Source organism: Patagioenas fasciata, chromosome 12 (assembly GCF_037038585.1).
Source record: "Patagioenas fasciata isolate bPatFas1 chromosome 12, bPatFas1.hap1, whole genome shotgun sequence".
In the NCBI taxonomy this organism is placed as follows: domain Eukaryota; kingdom Metazoa; phylum Chordata; class Aves; order Columbiformes; family Columbidae; genus Patagioenas; species Patagioenas fasciata.
The window spans coordinates 21,344,345-21,371,299 of record NC_092531.1 but is presented as its reverse complement, the minus strand read 5'-3'; the positions used below and the strand labels follow the sequence as shown (position 1 = coordinate 21,371,299).

The 26,955-nt window shown below is 54.9% G+C and overlaps 1 long non-coding RNA gene across 1 annotated transcript; it reads right to left on the bottom strand.

The window, feature by feature from the left end:
- Positions 1-30: 30 nt before the first annotated feature.
- Positions 31-23,331, bottom strand: LOC139828959 (uncharacterized). The gene is made up of 2 exons (XR_011741109.1): positions 22,785-23,331; positions 31-1,548 (listed from the first exon to the last, which is right to left on the bottom strand). It is a non-coding gene; the product is annotated as an uncharacterized lncRNA (long non-coding RNA).
- Between the last annotated feature and the right edge of the window lie 3,624 nt (positions 23,332-26,955).

The following is a 26,955-nucleotide window of genomic DNA, read 5'->3' as shown; positions in this document are numbered from 1 at the left end:
TTTGGCAGATCCCACATGGAATAAAATGTGTAGATTTTTCATGAGAAGGTTTATTTATTTTTTTTTCTCCATGCTCCATAAACCGCATTTACCCAGTCACATACGAAATACATTTATCCAGTTTCTTTAAAACAAATAAAATAACCTCTTCTCTCCATCTGGCCCCTCTCTCTGCTCCTTTCTAGCCTGGTCTGCTTCTCTATTCCTCGCAATATGGAACATGACAGGGTATTTTCAATGCTATTTTTGTCCATTGTGTCATAGCTTATATTTAAAATAGCATTTAAATCTGCCAAGTAGTGCGGTGTTTTAAACTGCTGTCAGACTGAATTTCTCCTCCTACATACCGCAGATTTCAGCTACGACTTAAAGACAGCTGAGGGAAGCTTTTGAGGAGGGGGGAGGTGGAAGTGCTTGGGGACCAGATATTGTCTGCAGGTACGAGGAGAGGGATGCTCGAGGGGCTGGAGGGAGGACACAACCCCAAAGAAAACCAGGGAAGGTGCATATGGGAGTGAAACCACCTTCCCAAAGGAAGTTCTCAAGCAGTACAAAAGGGTGAAATGATAGGACCAGGGTCTGCACCCAGCAGCTGTGGAAAACAGGGGCTCCCTGATCTGAAGGCAAAGTGAGAGACCTCAGCCAAGTGGCATTTCATCTGAATTCGCCTTGCAGTCCCCAAAGAGGGGTTGATTGAGGCTCTAGTGAGAGCAGCCTGAAGTCAGAGGGTGGGCTTGTGCTGCCTTGTTTGCGTTGGGGTTTGTTCTCCCTTTCTTCATCATTTATTTTTGGGGACATGGCTGATATCTGATAAGCCCCTGGGTGAAGTTGTATGGTCATGGTCCATGGTCAACACCCAGGAAAGGGCCTGTTCCCCATCCTTACACTTGTGGGGCTCTAGAAATCTGCTGGTCCCTTCCTTCACTACCATTAATAAACATCACAACCATCCCTGGAAGAGCTGTCTCAGTTGCAATCAAGTTAGAAACATCAACCTAAGCTGTCCCAAATCCTCAACCAGTTTAAATCTCCATGACGTCTCTGAAGGCATCTCCCACTGGAGGAGGTGCTCCAGAAATGGGTTTTCTCTCCCATTTGAGCCCAAACTGCCTTTGGTTCATATGTTCAACATTCAGGCCTTTACTGGAGCAATCGTATTCCCTGGGTATCTGGCTTTTCCCTTCAAGTGTCCCCCTCCACCCACTGTCACACTCCAGCAGCGTGATGGGTCCTGAGCAGCATCTCCCAGCCTCTCCAGCTTTGCTTGATTCTACCCCTGCGAGCATCCTCCCTTGCGCATCTGTGTGGTAAGGAGACACGCCATGCCACCATGCTCCCGGTCACCGGCACATGAACCGCACAGGGATGCCCAGGCTGTTGTCCTTGTCACCGCAGCTGCTGCCTCCCTCCACTCCCTGCAGCCGTCCTGGGCACAGCACCCTCACACAGGCTCGTTTCTTGCTCCATCTCTGCCGGTGTCTCACCCTCTCCTGGGACACGTGTGCCTGCCGTTGATATCTCCTACCCATCCTCTTCTGTCAACACTGCCTGAGGAAGGGACAGATTTAATTTTTAGCACCGTGTCCTCTATGTCAATAACTCCCGCTCGTCCTCTCCTGGGCTGCAGGGCTATCTGCTCACCCATCTCCTCCCTTTGCTTGGCAAGCAGCTTTCTCCTGTCTCTCCACTCTCTTTCCTTCACCATTTTCTCTTCTGCCTGGAGTTTTCCATCACTTAGCTGTGTTCCCACAGGGAGAGGTGACCATTCCCGCAACTCCTTACTGTTTCACCCAGTGCCACATCCCTTGGCACAGCTCTGTGTCAGCCTCAAAACCAGCTCTGCCACCCTTGGACTGGACAGCAGAGGTGTCCACATTACACCCCACAGCTCTCTGGGCTGAGACAGGACCAGTATTGGGATTTGTCCCTTTGGGATCACCTCCTGCCTCCGGGTGGGTCCCATTCCCCAGCTCAGTTTGGGACAGGGTGATACACCATGAGTGGGGGTGCCTGGTTGCATTTGGTTAGTTTTTCCCCAAAAAGGCAAGGCTGGGGAAGGGGTACGGCCAGCTCTGTGATTGCATCGTGGCGTGTTAATCAGCTGCATTAAAATTCCAAGACAGCTCCTGCCAAAGTGGCTGCGCGCCATGCAAGGTGGCTGGGAAACGCCGGGAGCCGTGACAGGCAGGCGCGCGAGCAGACAAAGAGCTCGCTCTGTCACTCCGGGTCTGCTCCGGGAGGAGAAAAACCAACACAACACATACAGACACACACACCCCCACCCGCCACGCTGCCACGCAGCCCCATGCTGCCCGGCCACGCGGGTGCCACCGCCGAGCACTAAGCAAGCGTGGACCAGCTGGTGAGCTTGTTGGCATCCCGACACTGACCCAAAGGGGTGTCTGGGCTGGTTGGGCATCCCAGCTGACCCCCGGGGCATCCACGGGGATGGGTGGTGCCCACCACAGGGGACTGGGATGTCATGGCGATGGGAACCACTCATTGTTCAGCCCTTGGCATCCTCTCCCTGACTGCTTCAGGCTTGTGTGTCCCCATGGGGCTGCGAGGCCCCAGGACAAGGGTCCCCCCAGGCCTTGTGTCCCCCTCCGAAGCCCCTGCCAGCTGTAGTAATGCATTTTGCCACAGGGTGCCACTATGGCAAAGCTGTAAGGTCGGCCGGGCCCTGCAGCCCTGTTGTATAAGCGATACCTGGCGTTTCCCACGTTAGCTGTGGTTTTCTTGTTCCTCTCCCATCTCCCCCCTCGCCCCCCGCAAGAAAACTGCAGAAAGAACACCCCAAATATTATTCTGAAGAGGATGATGCTTCCAGGTGGTCCTTGCACCACATGGCAGAGGAGGGGATGCTGTGTTCCTTTCTGGGATGTCCTGAGAGTGACACGGGGGACAGTGGGGACCAACATGTCACCAGATCAACGGCATTGCTGTCTCTGCTGGACCTGTCAGGGAGGAGAGATCCCGAAGGCTCTGCGGGACCATGTGCCATGCCAGCCAGTGAGGAGGATGCTGCGTAACCCAGGGATCCAGGAACAACCTGCTGACCCTGCTCTTCTCCTGTATTTGGGGTGCTGAGGATGCAGGTCCCCACAAAGAGGGTCTGGCTCCATTGCTGGGGGGCACACAAGGGGCCTGGTAAGGCTGCAGATGGAGCCTTAGAGGTGATACCCATAGCTGCTCAATCGATCCAGCCTTTCCCCAGGGATGGATCCAGCCAGCCCCAACCTCCCACAACCAGGCCTGTGAACTGCCTGCAGGAAAGACGATGCTGCAGCTGAGCACCCCATCCCATCCCATCCCATCCCATCCCACCCCATCCCATCCCATCCCATCCCATCCCATCCCATCCCATCCCATCCCATCCCATCCCAGGGAGACACTGCTGTAGGAGCGAGCAGGTTGTGTCCCACACCACGAGTTTCTCATCCCCCTGGCACCCTCCAACCCCTTCCCAGCCTCTCCCCAAAGGTGAGGAGATGCTCCGGGGAGGTTCAGCCGTGCGCCCGCGGCACCATCCCAGCAGCCCCATTATGCACCCACATGAGGGTGACGGCATGGCTCAGCCTAGGAAGCCAAACCAACATGAGCTATGCAGGATCAGGCCATAAACATGAGATTTTTTAGGGTGAAAAGTGCTTGGCAAATGGCAGGCGGTGGGATTCTGCATGCTGCATCCATTGTAAGCGGAGAGAGAAGGAAGATTCGCTAATAAAGTCTGGCTGAAATGACACAGTATAATCAGTGTTTACCTGGGAGTTTACATACGGTTTGTTGTAATTATAGTTTCGATTCCTGCTTTTTTTTTTTTTATTTATTTTTTTTTCCAACATCTATTTTTCAATCAGTAAAAGTAAATACTATTTTCAGCCCAATGTAATTCTTCCACTCCCGTGGCCACAAACACAGCGAGGAGAGCGATTCCATTTGCGCACTGTGCAATTGAGCAGAGAGAAGAGCCCGGCGGCTGCGGGGCATCAGCAAAGCCACAGCCGAGCGGGGACCTGGGGACATGGGGACGAGTCTCCTCTCCCTGCCGCGAGTCCCCTGGGACCTCCACCCCACCCAGTGGGGCTACCTTTGCCAGTAAAAATCAGCATCAGGCCCAGACGCTGCTTCCCATCGTGTCAGCATCGTTAAAACCCTAAAGCTGCCTGGTCGGAGGCAGCGGGGAAGGGATAAGAGCCGTTCGGTGCAGCATCATTTATTTCTGGGCTGGCAAAGCTTTGTTCCAGCTTGGGGATTGAGCTGGCACTAAAACCACCACAATTCTGCAGATTATTTTTTTTCCCCTCTGTTTTTATGGGTGTGATTTATAACAAATCAAGGATGCCAGTATCAGGTCCCCTTCTTCACCCCGCTGTTGTCACACACATGCTGATTAAAATCTCTCATTCCATGCTAGTTCCTCCCTGTCCATCCTGCTGCTTTGGGGACAAACTTAGACACCTCACTTCCAGCCCACACCTCCATAAATTCATGTTCTGGAGCCGTGGGTTTTAAGCCAATATTGGGTGTTAATTTGATATGCACATACATTAAAAAAAAAAAAAAAACCACAACCAAACAGTATATTTAGTTATGTGATGCTCCTAAATCCTTATAAAAAATAATTGGGACCCCTCTCTCAAGGAGGAATTGGGCATTACTAGGATGCAGGATAAAATCCATCGTCCCGGAGACACACAGAGGGTTTCTGCCTCGGCCACTCTGGTTCAATATTTGCCGATTACAGCCCTAAATCGGGCACCATTTGAACCCGGTGCCAAGGCAGACCCACTGCCTGGGGTGCAGGAGGGGAAGTGGGGAGAAGGGGACCCCCCACCCAGGGGACCTCAGCCCCCAGGGGAACCAAGCAGAGGCCAGCAGCCCTGTCTGCACCCCATGACACCCCACCAGCCTCACCATCTTTATTTTGGAGTTAAAAAACAGGTGATGAGGATGTTTCTTCCAGAACCACGTCTTTGGCTTCTGCTCTCCAACACACCCAGCTCCCTGCCAGGGGAATTATTTTTGTTTACCATCCCCAAAAATGGCTGTTTTCTCCTCAGATGCACATGCCACCCCCCTGAATGTCTCAGGGACCAAAGGGGAACATTTCAGCCAGGGTTTTCGGAGGGACCCCTGGTCCTCCATGCCCTGGTGTGGCGGGGGTGGAGTTGGAGCCGTGGCTGGTGCAGGGAGCGGAGCAGCCCCGCAGCAGCCGGGGCTCCCTGGGCGTTTGAATTTGGGCTGCACCGATCAGTGCCCGTCCCAAAGCACCGGCAGCTTTGGTCAATGCATTCCGAGGGGGCTTAGTTTGGAGTTTCCTAAGATAAAAGGAAGGGAGATGAATATTGGCTGGGTGGGGAGAAGCATCCCTCTCCCACTGCTGCTTAACGCTGACGAGAAAATTAAAACCAAGCACATAGGAAAAAAAAATTAAGAAATAAAAAATTAAAGAAGTAAAATAAAATAAAATAAAATAAAATAAAATAAAATAAAATAAAATAAAATAAAATATTTTTTCCTCTCGCTTTCACAAAACAAACAAAACTCTTCTCACCAATACCAAGCACAAATGTATTTTCTTACCATATTTCTTAAAAGCCTACTCCACTCAACCTTTTTCTCCCAAAATTAAGAATGAGCTGGTTTAAACTCTCATCCAAAATATTTGCCACGAGGAACAGAGATATTGAAATCGTCTCCAGGGTTGGATTTCAATTCTCTCTTTCAGGCTTTTATCTTTTCAATCCAAATTTCACTGACAATAATCCAATTTTGATTGACATTAAAATTATTTATTGTCACATTGTAGCTGTTTAATAAACTGTGAGTGCTCTATTTTTTGGTTTATAAATACCATATCTTTACTACCTTGGTGCTTAATTCAAGGGAAGGAACCGCTTCTGATGGCAAGCAGCAACAGTCTTAAACCAGACAAGATGTAAAAATGCCTTTTTACACACAAGACGCTGAGGAAAGAGCTGGTTCCACCTTTTTACTAATTTGTATATTTTAAATCACTCTGGTTTATAAAATTTCAGTTTATTTTCTAATGGTAAAATATGCTCCTGTGAGCTACGTGTAAGATGAAGAGGACTTTAATCTCCATCCAGATACAGAACAATTAATTTGTCAGCAGCATTTAAAAAATCAGGAAAACAATTCAGAACACTTTCATGATCCTGATTTGAGAGATTTCTCACCATTGAGGGAGCGAGATCATCCAAAAAAAAAAGAGACAAACCCCAAACCACAAAGCCCAGAGACATCCATTTCAGAGTGCCATTAAAATCTGGGTCATGTTGCAAATTGTTTTGTTTCTTTTTTTTTTTTTATTTATTTTTTAATTTCCACAAATTACTAAAACTTAAAGGAACCATCAGCCCTTTTCACTATTTAAAAAAAAAAAAAAAAGGAGACAAGATTAAAAATAACATTGAAAACTGTAGCTGTTTTTAGAATAAACCAAAAGCACTCCCTCCACACCTCGGCAGAAATATTTCCCTGGGTGGAAGATCTCAAGTCTGGGTCCCACAAACAAACACCCTTTGCTGGGAGGGCTCTGCCTTTTCACCCAAGGTGCTCTGGGGGGGCAGGGGATGCTGGTGCCCGGGGGATGCTCGAGGGCTGCACAATTTCTTGCTCCTGCCTGCAGCGGGCAAAGGAGAGTGTTTGTCTGATGCCCTTAAACCCCTTTTTCAGGGCAGCTTGGGGTGAGAGATACTTTTCCCGTTGGCAGACAGACATCTCTGCCAAGAGAGGGTGGGTTTGTGATGGGTACCCATGACCGCGCAGAGGTACCAGGGTGGGCTTATGGAAGCGGGAAGGGATGCAGGGCAAGGCGAGGAGCAAGGATGCTCTGGCGCGGCTCAGCCCTGGGCACCCCCTGCACCTGCTCCCCCATGCACAGCCCCGCTGCCAGCCCTCCCTGCCATGCATCCCCCCCCAAACCAACCCCAAAACCCAAATCTGCATCTCACATCTCCACAGGTTTGGCCCCTGCTCTGTTATTGGTGCCACTGTTTGGGGGTGGCATTATGGTTCCACGGGAGAGCTTTGGGGAAAGGCCTTTCACATGGGGGCATGAGGTGACTTTCAGGACACAGACCTTCACCCAGTGCTGAGGGGACAATGGGGCTGCCCAGGGTCTCCCCATTTATCGCTGGTGCAGCCTCTCCCAGCAGCCACATTTGTTTATGGGCTGAATTTGTATTAAAACGGTTCATTATTTTCCTGACTGGCAGGTTTCCAGTGTCCGTGCTAGTTAATAATTGCAGCCAATTAAACCTTCACAAAATATGCATTGCAGGGATGGGGGGGGACACAACACACGAGGATTTCTTGCAAGCCCATGGGTGGCTCGTTCAGCTGCAGAGGAGCTGCATGGTGGGGTTGGGGACACAATGTGGCACCACTGCCAGCCACAGGGACCTCCCAGGGACAGGGTGCCTGAGCCTCCTTGGATAGGAGTGTTTGCAGAGCTGATGCTGCAAAAGGGTTTTGTCCTCTTACAGCAGCAAAATCTGCAGCTAGTGGGGGAAATACCAGCAGGATCCATCCCAGCCCTTTGGATTCGCTGCCCCCTTGGTCTTACAGGTCCCAACCTGCCCACGCACCCTGGGGATGGGTGTCTGCAGGATGGGAAGGCAGGACTTGTGCCCAGACGAGGTATCGCCCTGACCCCGGGCATCCCTCCCCAGCTGTGAGGAGGTTTCTTTTCAAAGAGCAGCTCCCTCTTTTCCTGCCTTTCCACTTGTTCCCTTCCACCGCTGGAACACCCTCTGCTTCTGCAGGTCGGCAGAGCATTACCTCCGAATCCCACCCCGATCCCCCTTCGACCCCAGCCTAGATGAACCCAGGAATAAAACATTTATCAGTGCTAGAATACCAGCAAACCTCCATGGTGCAAAACCCACCCAGGGCCGACACTACCCAGCTCGTTCCACCTGTGTCCTCGGGTGCCTTTTGCAAGCCATGAGGACACGAGCACGTTTCTTGACCACTGCTTGAAAAGCAGCCAAAGAACAGGAATAAAGAAACATTATTCAGCGAGCTCTTGTCCAGCTCTTTGAAGCTGGGAAGCTCGGCAGAAGGGCTGGGTGTGCAGACTGTGGCTATGGGAAGGCTGAGGGGGATGCTTCTTGGATGCTAAAATCGATCAGAGAGATGTGGGAGTAGGAGCGCGTTTGTGGGGAGGACAGCTGACAGGGAACCGCTGCCTTTCAGAAAGGCAAATAATCGCAGCCTAGGTTAGGTCTTCCGTCGAGAGAATAATTGTGTTTCTAAAGGCCCTGATATGATGAGCGGCACTGCTTTGAAATCAAAATAAATACATAAATAAATCAGGGATCTTGGACTGATTAAGGCAATTGCTTCCCTTGCTTTTGCAACCCCTTTGGGTCCCGGTTCCCAGAGCCAATTACATATTTTAAAAGTTTCTCTCTGAAAAAAAAAAAAAAAAAAGGACTTGCAACTCTAAAATAAAGTTTCTTTGTGGTTGCCTAATGAACAGCAAGGGCCGGGGCAGTTTACAGCTTATTAATTGGTTTTAAATGGCTCAAGCTCTGTCTCAGAGCATCTTTATGAGCTGGTCACAATGTGGCTGTGCTGTCCCAGCTGCCTCACACGGGGTCAGGGCATGCTGGGCATCGCCAGCCCCAGCTCCTTTGTTGGGGCAAGCGACCAGGCCGCCTTCCCTGTGGCCTCTCCTCCTCCTCCACCCCATAGTCAGCCCTACAAAACCCCCTGGACCCACTGAGCTCCTGCCCGGGGTATGACTGTAGCTGGCAGGAAGGGAGCCAGGGAGATGCTGAGGATACTCAGCCATTACTTTTCCAAATATATGCACAATTTCTCCAGCTCCCTGCTCTCTCCTGCATGACTACAGGGAAGATTTGCTTTGCCACACACTCCTTGCTTTGCACCCACCTTGGCACACTGCAAAAACCTCCTTGCCAGCCAAGCCCCAGATTATTTTTAGGCTCCGCATGGCTACAACATGTGAGAGCTCAGCAGCCAGCACAAGCCCAGGGGCTGCCCAAGCATCACTGGTCACATTACACCCAACATGACCGTGCACCTTCGGGCACTGAGCAGGTGGAGAAAAGGCATCAGTCTCCACCCAAAAAACATCCAGAGGGTTTAATTCAGCAAACAGTTTCCTTGCCATGAGGATGGGAGAAATAATCTTTCCCCCAGCCCAGGGAGGTGCAGAAACCTCACCCCTAAAGGGAGATAGAGCTTCAGATGTGGGCCTCCTGGGATGTCTTTTCCCCGTATACATGTGTTATGGACAGCAGAAATTATGTCAGATTGGGTTTGGGATGTAAGAAAATGCTGGTGATTATTGACATTTTCCAGAGTTTATTCCAGACCTATTCTTGGACTTGAACGCGTTGCATGTGTCATCTTCAATGAACAGGTTTAAGCTTTAATTCAGAAAATAGCATAATGGTTATAATACTATATAAGGTTTTATCCTGGCTGCACACACGGCATTATATATGTATCTGTTTGTGGGTGTGGATATGTGTGTAGGGATGCAATGAGACAAACAACTCAATCTGGAGCTGGTGGGGAGAAAGAGCCACACAAGCAGCCCTAAGAAATGGCTGGTTCCTTTTGGTACCAATTTGGTTTCTTTTCTACCAGCCGGCAAAGTTGTCTGAATAAACGTGTTATCATTTGGACCGATCTATAGATAAACAGGCGGCAATGTTTTAGGGCAGGTATATGTCTGGGGGTGTATTCACCAGCTGTTGAATACTGGAGATGGGCTGGTGCGTGACAAGATGCCAGACGCTTTTCAGCACATCAAATCTGCTTCTCAGCACTTTTCATGGCATGGAAAGGAAACAGTAATTAAGTGACAGGACTTCCACCGCTTCCGCGCCGGAGTCGCTTTGCATCCCTTCCAGCCCGGTGCATGTGTGTGCCGGCACACCCTGCCACACCAAGGGCATCCTCACCCCTTTTTAAACACAATCCTGATTATTTTTTAATGCTGACAGGTGAATTATTCAGCAGAAAGAGTGTTTCCCTCATTCCGTGATTTTCCCGGTAACACCTTGCTGGTTATTTCTATTGGTCTCTGCCCAGTTCTACTGGTTTTATGAAATGGCCTGGAATAATATTGGGAATAGCAACATGTGGGAAGGAGGAGGAAGGTTTTAACTGCATGGGGTCTTCCATCTCCAGCTCTGTTTCTATGGATATCTGAATGGAGTTTATATTTATCCCTCCTGTTTGAGCCTTGTGTGCAACTTTGGAGGAGGAGGCCACGAGCAGAACCGCTCTCTCAGAGCTGCTGGCTCTGCTGAACCCTGGCCCCTTCAGATCAGCAGCGAGAGCATCACCCCAATGGGCAACATCAGCCTCGTCCTTTGTCCCAAGCCAAAATGTCACTGCAAAGGGGGAAACAGAATAAATATTTGGCCTAGAGCTCAACACAGCAGCAAACACTGTGTCCAGCAGGGAAGTGGCCCTCTCTGCAACCCCAGCCAGAGATGTCAGGGCAGGAGCATCACTCCAAGTCCCTGGTCTCTCCCACAGCTTCTCTGTAAATGGCCAAATTTGCTGGGAGCAAGGGATTTTCCATCTGTCACATTGTCCTTTGCTGTCAGGAGAGGATCTGGAGCAGCCCTGGCTCTGGGGGAGCATTCCAGGGTGCCAGAGCAGGTAGGAGAGGAAAGGTGAATCTGTGATTCAGCCAGGCCCCAGCACAACGGCTCCCAGAGCGTTACCATGATGGCTCCATCATTAATTGATCAATCACAGGATGACAGTTAATTAAGTAGAAAATAAAGCTGCTCTGCCCAGCCTGGCATTAGTAGGCAGTGCCATTAAGATTCTGGAGTACAAGGGGGGAAATGAAAAAACAAAGGCACAGCTGGAGGAATAACCCTATTGCTGGTGGTTGGGGGTGGCAGCCTGGCACAATGCTCCCTGAGACATGATGTGCAGGCAGCCCCCGCACAGTGACAATGGCCAGTTCTTGGCTTCTTCTCCCCTTCCTGAGAAGCCAGATCCCACCCTCTGCCCCCCCCTGTCATCTGTGTGGCCCCTTCCTCACCGGTCCAGCACAGCTGCCCGGGCACTGGCCACAGGACCCTCACCAGCCTTTGGATCCACAAAGGGGATTTTCCTTTCCATTCCGTTTTCCCATCTCCCAGTCCTAACCCACAGCCAGCACGGGGAAAGAGAGAAAACCAGAATCCCTTTCCTTGCTCCCCTCCACCTCGTGTGCCAGGGATTGTCTTGATATGAAAAATTATGTTTTTTGTTAAAAACTATTACTAATGAGGCGTCTTTCCTGCCCTTAATTGTTGCCAAGGCGATGACCCCAGCCAGCCATCTTTAATTAACTTAGACTAGATCTCCTGAAATGAGTTCCTAGGGTAAATTGCTCACCGCGGCTTTCAGGCACGGAGCCGTGTTTGCCAAGGCCACCCGCTCCGGCGTGCCGCCACAGCCACCGGCAGAGGTGATGGCACGGACCAGCGTCCCCTCCTTTTGCCTCCCCCTGCCATCACCAGGACAGCTAACCCTGAAGCCAAAGGGTAGGAACTCAAAGCAATTTAGGGATAGGAATGAAGGGGTGACTGATACCTGACCACAGGGAATGGGTTGAATGCAGATTTCTCCATAAAATGGGAATTCACCCCAGCTGCTGGCTTCTCCCAGGACCGGAGCATCACAGGGGCCACAGGACCGGCCGCGCTGCGGCTGGCGCCTCTCCAAGCAAAAATCACATTTCCTGCCTGACAGATAACGCCGGTCAAGAGAATGCCAGGACGATTCCTGAAAATGCCATAATTGTTTTAATCTGATGGCGGATAAAAGATAATGATGCTAACAATATTTAAACGTAATTATAGTTTCCTGCGGCTGTTGGGCTCTCTGAATCCTCTCCACTCAAGTGGCTTTGTTTACAAGCGGCTTCAATAAGGCAGGGCCCATTTTCCTATTCTATCGCCTTCACACCTGCACCTCCAGCAAGGCGGGGGCTGGATGCGTGCCAAGGGGATGGCTCTACAGCCCCCTCAGGCTTTCCTGTCCTTGGTCCACCATTCCCCATCCTCTGTCTCCTGGGATGTGATGCTCGCCTTGGAGAAGGGGCTGGGGTGGTGGTGTTTGGACCCTGGCAGCAGCCAAACCGAGGATCTGTCTAGGGACAGGTGGTAAGAGTAAATCCCCCCTGCATTGGGATGGGGAAGGCATATGGTGGTTGATTATACCAGTCACCTGTGTCAGAGCCCAGCCCCCAAACCCCATCTTCAGCTCCACTCTGAGGTGAACTCTACGACATTGATATAAAACAACAAAGCAGGACAAAGGGATTTTTCAAAAATTATTTGCTGACAGCAAACAAAAAAAAGCCCCAGAAGTGCATGTCTAGGGGCTCAGCATCTGCAGGAGAAGAAAACAGAGGAAGAAGAAAATGGGATGAATCCCCCTGCACTGCAGACTGCCAACATGATCTTAAAGATATTCCCCCAAAATAAGTTTTCTTTCCGGGGGGCTGGATGACTGAAGGCCCAGATAACAGTAGGAGAGCTTGCAAAACAGCTCAGTTGAGTGCACGAAAACAAGTAGTGAGAAAAGACAGGATTTAAGCAAGGCTTTTAGAAGAACCTAAATATGAAATGGCTATTTCAGTAGCTGGAGTTTAGCCTCCTGCGTGAATCGGTCTTTGTAAATAGGAATGGAGGATAGCCAACTTCCCCAAAAGGGCTCTACAGGGGGTCCGGAAAATCACAACGTCCTGAGTTTAATGGGGAAAACAGATAGAAATGGTAACAAAGAATTGGGAGAAACAGCAATAAACCTGATTGTTTGGTAAATAAGGCTGAGCCTGTTGCTGAGAAGTGAAGTTTGAAAAGCAGCTGGGGAATGAATAACCAGTGAAGAGTTAGGAGACAAAGTGGCGTAACAAACCCAGGAGGTTCCCAGCACAGAGGGGTCACTGCCGGAGCCCCTGCAGCAGGCAGGAAGTGTTGGGGAGGAAGGAGGAAGCAGCGATGGGACAGTATCGACTGCTGCTCCAACATGATGAAACCTGTCACTGTATAGAGGGGTTTGGAAGGGTCTCACTGTGCTGACAAACTTAACCTTAAAATGAGGGAGGAATTCAGTGTCGAGCACAGAGAAAACAAATCTATTGCCTACACGGCCATGAAACAGCTACATCCAAGGAGGATGAGCACTTTGAGCCATGGATATGACTTTGGAAAGATAAGCTCAGTCACTGGCAGTGGGAAAGAGGTGCACAGTGAGTCAGAATGCCTTGGGATAGACCAGAGCAGAGGGCAGGGATCTGCTCACTCTGCGCCATGCAGGTCCCTGCTTCCACATGGGGATCTCACAGGGCTGGGGAGGCAGCAGGAAAGGACAAGGAGCCAGGTTGGAGATGTGCAATAGCTGCCATCTCAGTAGGACTCCAGCCTGCAGAAAGGGGGGACCAAGGAAGAGAAGAGGGAGGACTGTGAGAGCATGAATAGTAGGGAGAAGGTAAATGATCACTTACTGCTCACTGCCTGAAGAGGCAGAGGGCACTGGATGCACCAGCTGAACACCCAGCACATGGAGCTGCTTGGGCAGTCACCTAGGGGGCTGCAGAGACTGAAAGTTTGGAGGGGTTGGAAAAGTAATTGGGAAATCAAGAGGAGAGAGGCGCCTGGCTGCTGGAAGGGCTGGAAGCCAACCAGATACTGGGTAAGAGCAGGCAGGAGGGCACATCCCTCCTGGACACTGTTCTGAACCCCGTCCTGGACTGGGACACCTGTGGAGTGGGTGGCTCCACCCTGGAGCTGCCACGGGTTCGGGGTGACCCAATGTCCTCTGCTCATCTCCAGAGCATCTCTGATCCCCAGAGCCAGAGATACACCTCAGAAGGGAACCTCTTTTCTACATCACCGGGGCGAGACCCACTCCTCCCTCCCAAAATGCACTTCCAGGTTTCCCCAGAGACCTGCCGAAAGGGATCTCACCAATCACCCCGTGTTCCCGGGTAAATCCACGCAAGACACTCAGGGACAGCTCTTTCCACACCACACATCACAACGGTGCTTGCCCACCCTGCTCACCCACGCAGGACAGAGTCTCGGATGGGAGGCGGGGGCTTTACCGGGGAAGCCCGGCCCCTGTCCTTCCCGGCCCCGCAGCCCGCGGCCACGCGTGGCCAGAATGGTGCGTCTCCACGGGCTTGGCGCAGCCCCGACGGGGCGCGTTGACATCTGTAACCAACACGCCGGCTCCGGCAAAGGCAGGGCTGCCCGGCCAGGCGGAAAATTAACAGTGACATTGAGTTTAATTAAACAAAACAACCAGGCTGCGAGCTGGAGCGGGGACGTGGCGGCAGCTGGAGGAGCCGGGCTGGGCGCGGTTTGGGAGAGACACCCGCCGCCGCCCCGCCGGGACGAGCCCCGGCCCCGGTCGGAGCCACGCCGAAGCCCGGGAGGCCGAGGCCGGCTGGGGCCCCCGGCTTTCCCGCGGACTTTGCCGTCCACGGCTGGGAAACATCATCTTCCCTCCCCGCTTTGCCCGCTGCTTTGCAAAAAAACACACGGTGCGCCGCACGGCGAGGAAGGCCCACCCGTGTCCCTGACCCGGCGTGAAGCGGGGTGGCCGCCCTGCGAGGTGCGGCGCAAGAGGGAAGCGGGAGGCGCTCCCGGGGGCGAATTTCGTTGAAAGAGCTTTGCGAGATGCTGCTCCGGCGAACCTGGGCGCCAAGGAGAGCGACTCGCACCTACTCAGCCACCGGCTCCAGCCCCGCTTCCGCCGCCCCAACCCCGAATAAAAGACTTGGGAAGCGCCCGATCCGGGCAGGGAAACCCCGGCAGAGCATCTCCGGGGCAGATGCTCCCTCAATAGCACCAGTGGTGCTTGTACTTGTCATGCCCGGGAAGCGGAGCGCAGGGCAGCCCAGGCAGCGGGGAACTCTTGCCCGGCGGGCCGTGGTTTTGTGCTGCACCGGACGGGAACCACGCGGCTCCGACACCCTGCCGGCGAGGCAGAGCCGCCCTGCCCGCTGCTCACTGCCGCCCGCACTGCAATCCCTCTGCGGAAGGGCTGAAAATAGCGCGCAGCCCCGCGCAATCCGAGCCGGGGGCAGCCTCCTCCAGCGCCCGGGCAGCCGCAGTGTTGGTGACCGGCGTTCAGGGCCAGGCGATCGCCGTTGTTTCTGTCTGATCACCCCTCCCAGCCCTCTGCTCCCGCCCGGCGCTCTCTCCAGCATCAAGGACACCCCTTCCATGCAGTTCGCTGCGCCCAGATCCTGGAGGCAAGGGGTGATCCCTCTGCCGCCGGTCTCATCCTCCTTTTTCTCGTTTGTAGCTTTGGGGGTTTTAGTCTGGTCATTTTATTTTATTTCTTCTTTTTTTTCTTTTTTTTTTTTTTTTTGGGGGGGGGGGGCGTGAAATGTCGGCTTTGAAGGATATTTGTAATAACATAACCAGCAAAATGAATGTCATATTTTTGCTCCAATGAATTGGATTTCCTGAAATATTGTCTCCGTAATGATGCCTTTAGGCTTCTCTGGATTAGATAACTCTCCAACCACATCAAGAAGGCTAATTATCCCAAAGCCACTTTCCCCGCATTTCCACATCTATTTTATATATCTATGGATATACACACGATGTTCTCCCGAAATACCAGGGGCTGCCGCTCCGCAGGGACATGCATCGGGCGGGGAAGAGGGGACGGCAGCCTCCCGCGCCCATCACCGTGGTGTCCCCCCGCCCTGGCGGGCAGAGCAGCGCCGGGAGGCGCCGGGGGGAGAGGAGGGGGGAGCCCCGTCGAGCAGCCGTGACGCCATCAATCCCGACTTCCCTGCCAACCAATCCGCAAGACGTGGTCGCATGTCGTCATACCGCGCTGACCAATGAGAGAGGAGCGGCGCAGCCCCGGCGGGATCCCCTCGACGGCTCGAGGAGCACGTGGGGCGGGAAGAGACCCCCCCCCTGCTCCGTCGGGCACCGCGGGGCCGCATCCCCCGGCGTGGTGGGGGGACAGGGCTGGGACAGCACCAGGGGTGCGATTGGGTCACGCTGCCCCCGTGATCACGCGAGACCCTCACAGGGGAGTGGAGGACTAAAGGTGCGCGGCGCAGAGCCCCAAACAAGAGGCGAGGGCTTGCCCAACCACACTGAAAGCCCAACACTTCGGTAGCTGGGGGGGGGGGTGCGGGCAAAGCCGCCCTTGCACAGGCGCGGGCGGGGCCACGGTGGCCCACGCGTGAGTGCCGCCGCCGCTACCCGCCCCCCCCCCGCCCCCGCCGCGCCCCGAACCTCGGCCCGGCGCGGCTTTTCTGTCCCGGCTCTTTGCTTGGGCCGTGGAGTTTGTGCTTCGGGATTATTCATCTCCTGCAAGTTTTTTGTTAGGCGGCCCTGAAAGGCCTCAAAGGCTGGGAACACCATTCTAATTACGGGGAAGCACAGCTTATTTAGAAGATAAAAAGAGACTTGTAGTCTCATAACAGCTTCTTATATCCGTCAAATAAGGATCTCTAATGACGGGGTGAGAGCCAGTGAATGCCTAAAACAAACTAAAAAAAAGGAGCGAAAATAAAGCAGCCAGGGGCTTAAGATATATTAAATTACCCTGATTAGGAATTTAGGCAGTGGCTCGAGTCTGCTGGAGAGGCTGGTGAGGAGGGGGACGGAAAGTGCTGCTATTCATTTCTGGGGAGAAGGGTCAGTAGGTCGGAGGAGTTCACAGGGCCTGGCTCTATTCTTATGCTAACAGAGAATACAAGCGCTGGCCTGGAAAATAGAAATGAATTTGCAATAATCCGAGCCCCTCTGTTTGCAAGGCGAGCAGCTCTATAGCTAATTGCAGCCCGGCCTCCCCCGCCTCATTGAGGACAGTTGTAACGATGCATGGGAGATTAGAGCCCGAGGGGTTGGGGTGGGGGGGGGTTAAGCTGTCTCCCCCTTCCCTTCCCTCTGTTCGACAGTGAAATATTCCGGGGCAGGCGCTGGTGTTTTGGCTGGCTCTGCGCGCAGGGAGCCGGGCCAGCCAACTTCTTGAACTTCCCCGGAGCCGCGCAGGGCAGCGAGCCGCCGGGCAGCGCGGTGTGCCGGGGGGAAGAGGAGGGGTCGGCTCTGCGCGGCCCCGGGGCCGGGGTAATGGGGGGAGGCAGCGATGGTCCCGGAGAGGGGGGACCCCCATTGAGCTGCCGATGACAAGCAGTAAATCGGGGAAGAATAGCGCATGGAAATGGGCCGTCGAGGCCGCTCGCCAGCCCTACAGCTGCCGCCCCTTCTCTCTGCCATCCGAGCCACCGGCTCCCCGGCGGGAGGCCTGTCTCCAGCCCCGCACCCCGGCGACTCCTACTCCGCACCCGAGAGGTCCCACCCCTCACCTGATGGGTCCCTCCTGCACCCCGCGGGCTCCCGCCACCTCCCACCCGGGGTCCGCCCCGTCGGCGGCTCGGCGGGCGCAGCGGCCGCAGGAGGTTTCAGGACCCTGGACAGGGGCGGGGCCGCCGTCGGGGCGCGGTTCCGCCGAATCCCCGCGCGTCCCCCAGCCATGTCCCGCCGCGCCGAGGGGGGGTTTCCTCCCCAGGAGAGACCGATCCTGGTCCCTCTCCCCCTTTTCCATCGGCTACCGGGCTGAGATCAAACCCCGCAGGGGCCGCTGAGCAGCGGGGCTGTGCTGTGGGCACGGACCACGGTTTGGCAGCGGGTCGGAGCCCATCCCAAAGCAAACGCACCAGCCTGTGCGAGGAAATCGTGTATGGGGGACTAAAATGCAGCTGAAGAGCTGTTTTAATGAATACTGAGCGTCTCGGCCAGCCTCCGCCGCCCTCGCCAGCATGCGGGGTTGCTCCCGGTCCTGGGGACCGTGATGACAGCGAAACGGGGTGGCAAAGCTCCGGGGTCGCCTTGCCCGGTCCCAGCGAAAAAAAAGCCGGCCTTGCTGCCAGAAAAACAGCCCTCTTTCGTTAACTGCCGCTTCCCCCTCCTCCTCGCCTGCGACTGGCCCCAAAGCCGGAACCAGAGTTGCTCCCGGTGACGGTTGTGCCTGCGGCCGGCGGCACAAGGCGGTACCAGCCCCACACCCAGAGACCGGAACCAGCTCCACAGAGCCGGGACGGATCCTGTGCCCCACATCGCCCTTGCAATAATTCTGCCAAGCGCTGAAAACTTTGCACTTCAGCTCTGGGATGTCCCTGCTGCCCCGATCCCACCGGCCGCCCGCAGGAGTCGGACACAGGGGAATGGAGAGCAGGTCCGGTGACTGGTGCGAGCCGGGGCCGCCTCAGTGGCCGCAGGTCTCATGGTCTCCATAAATCGCTTTTTCCTACTCTCTAAATTTTCTCACTCGAGACTGAAATTAAAAGGATGATTCCCGTAAGTGGTGCACGCCGGACAGATTCATCGGCGTTGTCTGTGCCACGGTGTTTCTCCCGGACCCTCCACCTAATACTTTTGTCGTTTTTAAAGGCAGAACCTCCGGATTTTACCCACTGGGTTGTTATGCAGCGCTGCCTAAGCTTAAAAAAATAGATATTTCAAGTACATTTAAAAAAAAAAAATCCACACACATTTAAAAAAACAAAGCAAAACAAAAAACACGGTGTTTCGAATATTCAATTGTAAATTGAGTCGCTGAAAAAAGAAGCAGCATTATTTGTAATAGTAATCCATTAACTGGATTTGGGAAGGATTTTCAGCAGAAATAATTCATTACGGGACCGCTCCGTGAATTTTCGCTATCCCTAGGAAACACAGGGGAAAGCTATACGCGAGATTTAAAAAATTGTTTTGGAAAACAAATTCGCCGGTGCTTTTATCTTCCCTGCTGTGGGACACAGAGACGAGCCAGTGCGATTTTTTTTCTCAGCGCCCGACGCAGTTTGGGTTTTCCCCTCCCCAAAATAACGCTCGGTCCGGCCACGGCGCCTTCTCCCCGCCCTGTCCTTCCCAACCAAAAATAAACCGCCGAGGCGGAGAAAAACAGGTTTCTTTGCTAGAATAAAATCGGGTTTGTTAGCAAGGAAAAAAAAATCTTGTATTTCTTAGCAAGAATAAAAAGTGGGTTTCTTTGCATGAATAAAATTCGGGTTTATTTACAGGAATAAAAAGCGCGTTTATTTACAGGAATAAACAGCGGGTTTCTTTGCGAGAACGGGGACACGCTGCTTTGGGAGCTGTAGTACGAAGGGTTGTGCTGTGGTTCGGGGGAGGCACGAAAGGGGGTGATTTCGCTGCTGACTCCCCTCTAAATGGGGTTCACTCCCCGGCAGGTCTGCCCGGGCTGCAGAGCGGCCGCTGCGGGGTCCGCCGAGGCCCTCACCCAAACCAGTACCCGGGGCTGCTCGGGCGCTTCCCCCGCTCCCCACGTCTCACCAAAGCCGTGCGGGGATTTTGGGTGAGAGAAGGTACCCGGGAAGTGCCCTCCCCACCCGCGGAGGGTGGATTCTCCCCCTGGATGCTTTTTCCTCGCCCCGCGGCCCGTGGCAGTCTGCTTCGTCTGCCTTTCTCGCAGGGACGGCAGAGCTGCTCCCCCTTCAACGAAAACCCGGGGGGTGATGGCAGGACCCCTGTGGTTCCCCGCTTCACCGCACGGCGGTCGGCGGGGAGGGGAAGCCTGGCCGGGGGGGTCCCCCCAACTCGGCAGCGGGCGGGGGCGGCGGTCTTCTCCGCACCCCCCGGCCGTGGGTGCGGTGTTCAGGGTTGCACCCGACGGGTGCCCGGGAAGCGGGTACAGCCGGTTTGTGCGGACACACCCGAGTCGGGTACACACACGCGTGTGCGGGGACACACGCAGATCCCATATACACACCTCCAGGTCGGATATCCGCCGAGCTGCGCACCCGCCCGAGTGGGTACACGCGTAGGGGGCAAGGGGGATGCGACACGCGTGTGTGGACACTCAGGAGTCGGTACATGCAGAGGTCGTGGACACACCCGTGTCTCCACACGTACGCGGGCATCAGGTACACACCCGTCATCTGGAAACGCACCCCCGCCGCTCCCCGGCTCCGGGAGCTTCGGAGACCCCCCAGGCCAGGCCGTGCTTTCCCCCCTGCACCTCGTCTCCCCAAATTCACCAGCTTTCTCTCCCCACTGCCCCCACCCCATACAACTGAAGCCGGCGGCGGAGCGGGGCTGCAAAAGACGGTGGCGGCGCAACGGCAAGGACCCCCCCACCCGTTCTCTTCTCCTGCACAAGGTGAAAGGACACAGAAATAGGTAAAAACACAGAAATAGCCCCAAAAGAGCGCTGCCCGAGGTTTGGCTTTATTTATTCCTGCCTGTCCCCGTGCCCTTCAGCCCCGGGCCGGGCTGGACGAGCCGGGTACCTGGCGGGGCAGCCCCGGTGGCGGCTCCGCGGGCCGAGGGGGTGCAGGGGAGGTGATGAGGGTCCCACTGCCCGCGGCGGGGGGCCTGGGGAGCCGCAGGTGCTGCTTGCGGGAGACACCAGCAATGGCTGTTTGGGTGTTGCATTAAAGCACGCTGCAGTGCGCACACGGGCGGCCCCTCCCCCCTCAATCTGCTTGTATGCTAATGACATGCAAAGCGACTCATTTGCATGTTTATCTCTGTCAATGGGCAAGCGTGGCGGGCGAGGTAATACGTTTCTCACCGTGGCATGGAGGCCTCTCCCCACCCCGCGCCCCTCACCGCCCGCCGGGCCGGGGAGGGCAGATCGCACCTCTGTCCCCGTCGCCCAGCCCTGGCACGACGGCAGGCACTGCCACAAAATGGCTGCCGGGGGGGGCCCTGCCCGACCGCCCACCTCTGCCCCCCCAGCAGCCTCTGGCCCGCCCGCGCCCCCTCCCTTCAAACACAGAGCCGGATTTTGTGTTTAGCAGCCAATCGGGGGCTAAGCACCCTTCCCCCCCCCGCCTCTTCTCCCCCACCATCCTTCCATTTCCACCCTGTATTCCTCCTTTTTCCTCTCCATCCTTCCTTCACCCATCTCCATCCCTCTTTATCCCACCTCTATCCGTCCTTTTCCACCCTCCATCTCTTCTTCTCCACCCGCCCTTTCCTCCATCCGTCCTTCCCTCCGTCCTTCCATCCTTCCTTCTCCTCTTCCATCCCTCCATCCCAGCTTCAACTTTTCTCTCCTCCATCCCTCCTTCTCCCCCAATCCATTCTGCCTTCCCCACGCCCAGAGCCAAATCCTCGAATCCTCGCTTTTTCCACAAGTGGAGGTATTTCTGATCTCCCACCGACCAGGAGAAAAGTCTCCCCCCTGCTTCCGAGGGGTCCGACGCCGACCTGGTCTCTGAGACCCCGGCAATTCGTGACCACTGTGGGTCCTCCAGCACCACACCTGGTTCCCGGTGGGCGCAGAGCCCCGGGTGGGTGTCCCGGAGGGGCTCGGCCCTCGGTTCTTCTATTGAGCGGGGTGGAGGATGTCCACGGGCACCAGGGGGGAGAAGCAACCGTGTGCACACTCGCACGTGTGGGCCCATGGATGGGACGGACACTGGAGGCAGTGGTACCGGTGTGGGGTTTTAAAATAGCCACTCCCCAAAATATTATAATAATAATAATGATAATAATGATATTGAGCGGCCTCTCCCGCTGCCCCGAGGTGCACTCACACCGCTATTTTCAAACACGCCCGATGGAGCTCAGGGGTCTGTATTGGGGAGGGGGTCAGGGGTCCCCGCAGCCTGAGCGGGGATGCGACGACCCCACCGCACCTTCGGCAGGGACACGGTGGAGACTCCGGGGACGGCGCACGGCTATAACGCAATACAGTGATACATACACTCCATACTATATATAAAACACGTATATGATACGTTACGCTATAATTTATGACGCCGTGCTATACTACCGGCTGCCGCAGGACGCGGTGCAGGGTGGCAGCGCGGTACCCGGGGCGCGGTTCCCGCGGTGTCCCCGGGTCGCAGTATCCCCGAAGGACCGGATCGCTGCTGCCCCCCGCAACCCATCCCTTCTCAGCCTCTTATCCTCTTTTTTTTTTTTCCCTTCTCCCAAATCTTGTTCTCCTTCGCCAGTCAATGTGCTTTTTCTGCCTCCGTCCCTTATCTCTAGTTTAACCGCGAGGTTGTGGGGAGGAAGGTTTATTCCCTTTCCTTCACCCGAAATTCACTCAGAAAAAAAATAAAATTAGCCAAAACCCCAAATCTGCCGGTCTGTGCCCGAGGCCTCCGCGCAGACACAGCTCACCAGACCCGCCGTGACCCGGCCGTTTATCCCAGCACTGCCCAGCCGCAGGTGCTGGGAGGGGATTTATTGGCGAGTCAGCCAGCCCTCCTGAGCATCCTATGGCTTTCCCAACCCCATGTATCGCACCTATGGAGAGGGGCGTGTGCCCTCAGCAGGGATGCTGCCGTTGCTTCCCCCGGTGGGGGATTTGCCCCTGAAGCCCCGTGCCCACCCTCCCTGTCCCGGGGCACAGCGGGCCCGGCGGTGTCGGTCCCCGGGAGCCTCAGGGGCGCCGGCCCGCCGGGTCCTCCCCGACCGGCTCCCGGGTGGGTGTTCCCCTCCAAAGAGGGGCGGAGAGAGGCAGGCCGGGGCAGAGGCAAGTTTGGGAAGGCCCCCCTCCCCTGGCTTTGCGACTGTTCCCGCCAAGGCAGAGTTCCCCCGCACGCCTGCTGGGGGGGTCCGCACCCCCGGGGGAGGCCGGCTCGGGGCTCCGCATCAGTGTGCCCGGGGCAGAGCTGGTCTGGCGGGAGGATGCGGGACCCCCTGCAGAGAGATCTTCCCCGTCACCCCCTAAAACCTGCCGTACCATCGCGCTCCGCAGAAGAGGCAGCCCCCCAAAAGCAAATGGGGGAACTCTTCCCTTACCTGAGAGTTGGCCCGGGGGAGCCCCGGAGAGGGAGGGTGCTGGATCCGGCCGTGTCCCGCAGCAGAAACTTCCTCCGGCCTGGGCCGGTGCGGAGGAACTGGGCTGCGCCGGGGGGACCCCGCGGCCGGGGAGAGCCGCACACCCCGGGCCGTGTTTATATGTAGAAAGAAGGGTAATTTGAATGCTTATACCAAGAACCGGGGTTGTTAAGTTTGCAGGCAGGCAGCTAAACGGTGCCAAGTGCGGGCAGAGAGGGAGGGGGGTGCGGGGGGGGGGGGAGGCTGGGGGTGTGTAAGAAATAAAGAGCAATTGTCAGAGGCGAACAAAAGGCGGGGATAGAAAGGAGCTGGGAATCCCGGGGCAGAGCCCCTCGGCGTGGACTTGAACTTGGGCTTCGACACCGTCTGCCAGGCGGAGAGCAGCTCCGAGTCGGGCGAGCCGGGGAGAAGGGGGGGGTGACAACAGTCTCAGTGGCAGAGAGAGGGGGCATTACCCCGCCAAACACCCACCTTGGCGGGGCGGGGAGGGTGTTCGCTTTTCTTTAGGATGCGAGTGATCCGGGGGATAACCCAGACGGACTGAGACTCGACGGATTCAGCGCACCTCCCGATGAGGAGGGGGGCGGCGGCGGGGGGACCCCGTCGGGCTGGCCGGGGCCAGACGGCCGGGGGGGCCGCCCGGTTCTCACAGTCTGCGCCCGAGCCTGGATTCTCTGCACGTCCCGGCCGGTTCCCCCTTTGCTGCTATTCAGCACTTAATTGAACATTAATGGCAGCTGGGGATGAGGTCATTGGAGCCGGCTTTTCTCACACATTTTTCATGCAAATCCGCTAAACTCTAAACAAATTTGAATAAAACCCCCTTTGTGAGGGCCCTCCATGGTGTTTTTCCACGGGCCGCTCCGCCTGTCTCCGCACACTTCATCCGGGGAGGGGGGAGATGTGCCGCGCCGGGGGGATCGGCGAGGAGATGAGGGGATGTGGGGGGGTCCCTGCTTGGGCCTGGAGCACCGGGCAGAGCTGTGTGTAACACCCCGAGAGGCTGTGTCCTCTGCGGGGCTCCCAAATCCGGAGATCCCCACCAAGTAGGATGTACATTGCACAAGCAGGGCCCTGCACTGTGCCATCATCTCCCTCTGCATCCCCCACATAGCACCAGCTCCCCCAGTAATATCATTAGCAACACCTGTTTCCTTGTAACACCTCAATAGCACCACTCTGTCCCCAGTAACTTTAGTCCCCATGCAAGTAACACTGATCGCCCACAGTAATACCAGCCCACCAAGCAGTCTCAGTTTCCCCAGCAACCCCAACCTCTCCCAGTCCCACCAGTGCCCCCAGCACCCCTTGCTGCACCAGGCAACCAAGTCCCATTGCCTCTCCATAAGGTGTTTTTCGGGTGCTGGCGGCCGCACAGGATAACGGCACGCAGAGCCCCTGGCCCCCCTGCCTCCACAGCCCCTGCAAGCCCCCATTAGCATCCCTGCACGCCCGGCCCCCTGCCCAGCCTTGAACTTGGCCATGCCGGGCTGCGCTCCTTCTGCCTGCCTGGGCTCGCACAATGCGGGCCTTGACCCATTGTTTGCTTTTTTTTGGATTTCAGCTGGGAAAGCGGCTACCTCGCGCAGCCTGCCCCGAGCACGCCGGGAGCCGGGCACAATGGGGAACCCTGCTCTGCAGGCAGAAGGGCTCCAAATCATTTGAGAGACATATTCATTATATTCTTTCACGGGGGTCTGTTTGCATTGGGTTTAGCAGTTACTTCCCAGACGGGGTTCAGACCAAATAAAGATCATTTAGCGGCAAGGGAATCGCTTGGGCTTTGAGGGAAATGTGCCTGATGTGGGGCATGGTGCAGCCCAGTTGCTTGGCTTTCAGCTGCTCCTGCTTCCCTGTTGATTTGCCTGAGTTTATTTTGTGCCCGTTACCTCCTCCATCCCGAGAGTGCACCAAATCACACAGCTCACTTTTGCAAAAGGGAGAGTTTATTTTCAACAGTGCATGGGGTGGGGGGGTGAATTTTAATGGAAGAGAATTACAGGCAGTATGTTTCTCTTACAGGAACAGAGAGGGTGTAATAAAACAGCAGCAGGGCTGCCTGGCCCAGGCAGACTCATAGTCCTCTGGGCCCCAAGCACAGCACCATCGGGACAGCTGTGCTCTTGCACCTCTGCACACTCAGGGATGAAGAATGGCGAGGGCTGAGCTCTGCTCCATGAGCAAAGCCCAGCGCTAAAAGCTCCCTCCAACCTTCGTGCATCCAGTATTTTGCCAAGCGAGATGGTGGCTTGCTCAAGTCTCTCTGCCTAAGCACTGTGGTCCTGCTTTGGGGTATTCAGGGCACTGGAGACAATGTACAGGAGTGATCCGGGATGATCCCCTGGCTCCCTGTGCCGCCCTGACTCTCTCCCCATGGCTGAACCAGCATGGTGCAGAAACCCTCTGTGTCCATGAGCCAAAGTCGCCTCCTCCTTGGGACAATCGGAGAAGTAGGTCAGGATCCTCCTGGAGAAATGCAGAGATGTCAGACGGCAAGTCCAGACAGGTGGTAGCCAACTGCAAGAAGGAGCTCCCAGACTTGAAAAGTCCCTTCTCCACTCCTTGGGATCTAGGAAGAAAACAAAACAAAAAAATGGAGCAGTTATGATGTCCAGCAGGGAAACGGTCTGGCAGGACTCAGCTGAGAACAGACCAACTTGGCTCACTGATGGACCAAAGCTCCAGACTTCTTTCCCTTCTCACCACACGTTTCCCACAGCTCCTAGACACCTTCCCCCCTGCCAAAGTCCCAGCCTACAAAACACTGAGCTTCCCCTGCATCTGCCCCAATTCCCTACCTCTGCCTGCCCCACGCACCGCCAGCCAGGGGAGGGCTTGCTGCTTGTCCTTCCTCCCTAGGCTTTGGGGCATGGGATTACTCTGCATGTCAGAGCCACTAAAGGCACAGCCCTCTGATGTTTTAATCTTCGTGTTAACTTTCCCTGCCCTCAGCGCCCTTGGCTGGCTGGAGAAAGTGATACCAAGCCATCGAGATGCAGCCGAAGCTGTGATGTTCAGTGAAAGTCCCATTCTCGGCTTTCCCCGCACCTCCTGGGGTTTGCCCCACACATCCTGCGCCTTGCAGCAGGTTCTCCTTCCTTTTCCCTGATTTTTTTTTAATTTCCTTTGCACTTTGCCCATGGCGAGTGCAGACCCCCTAGCACAGCCTCCAATCCCAGTCCCATCCCTTTGCCATCATCCCTTTGCTCTGCTTATAAACTGTTATGCTGGAAGGAGTAAAGACTAATATAACTAATTCTTGAATACACTAGGATCCAGACAGCAAAAGGAACCATCAGCTGGCTAATTTATTCTTTTTATTGCACCAAATTGTAATTTTATAAAATATTGCAAATTTTATAAAATATTTGCAAGCCCATTTTAAGAGATAAATCTTCTGTGTGGCTCTCTAATGAGCCGCCCTGGGAGCAGCTGGCATGTGATCTGCTGTAGGTCGTACCACGACGTTCCTGGGCTGCAACTGGATGAACCACTGTAACTCTTTGAACTGTGCAAATACTCTACACTCTGGGGTCCAGGCTGAAATTTTCATGGATATTTTTTCTTTCTCTTAAAAATAGATCTTCTGTAACCCCTTTATTGCAATATTCATGAAGCACTTGACGGGAATCCAAGGAAAATCCCTTCCCTTTTGCAACTTTGAGTTGGCAGAAGCCAAACTCCCCCGTCTGCATGGGTTTCGGGAAGGACCACAGCATGTCTCTGGAGAATTAGTATGCCAAGAGGACAGACCCCACACCAGCATGTGTATAGGAAAACCCAGGCTGTAAGAAGCCAAGGCTCAGCACTGCTTTATCCTACATTAGAAGTCACCCCCAATGTCCCTCCAAGGCTGGCAAGGATGTTGAGGTCAGGTTAGATGGGATCTGAATGGTGGTGGCTGCTTTCCCAAGCCCAGGAGAGCAGAAGGCTGAAACCCTTGTGCTCACCAGGGAAGACCCTTGCAGGGTAAAGACCCCTGCCCTAGGCAAGCTGAGCTTGTTGTGACCTACAGAGAAACTCATCTATGGTGGAGACAGAGAGGATGCTCTTTGGTACGAGACATCGGTCTGTCCTGGAAACAATGCCCTGCCTGCCTGGTGGGTTTGCACCTTCCAGCACTTGGTTACTG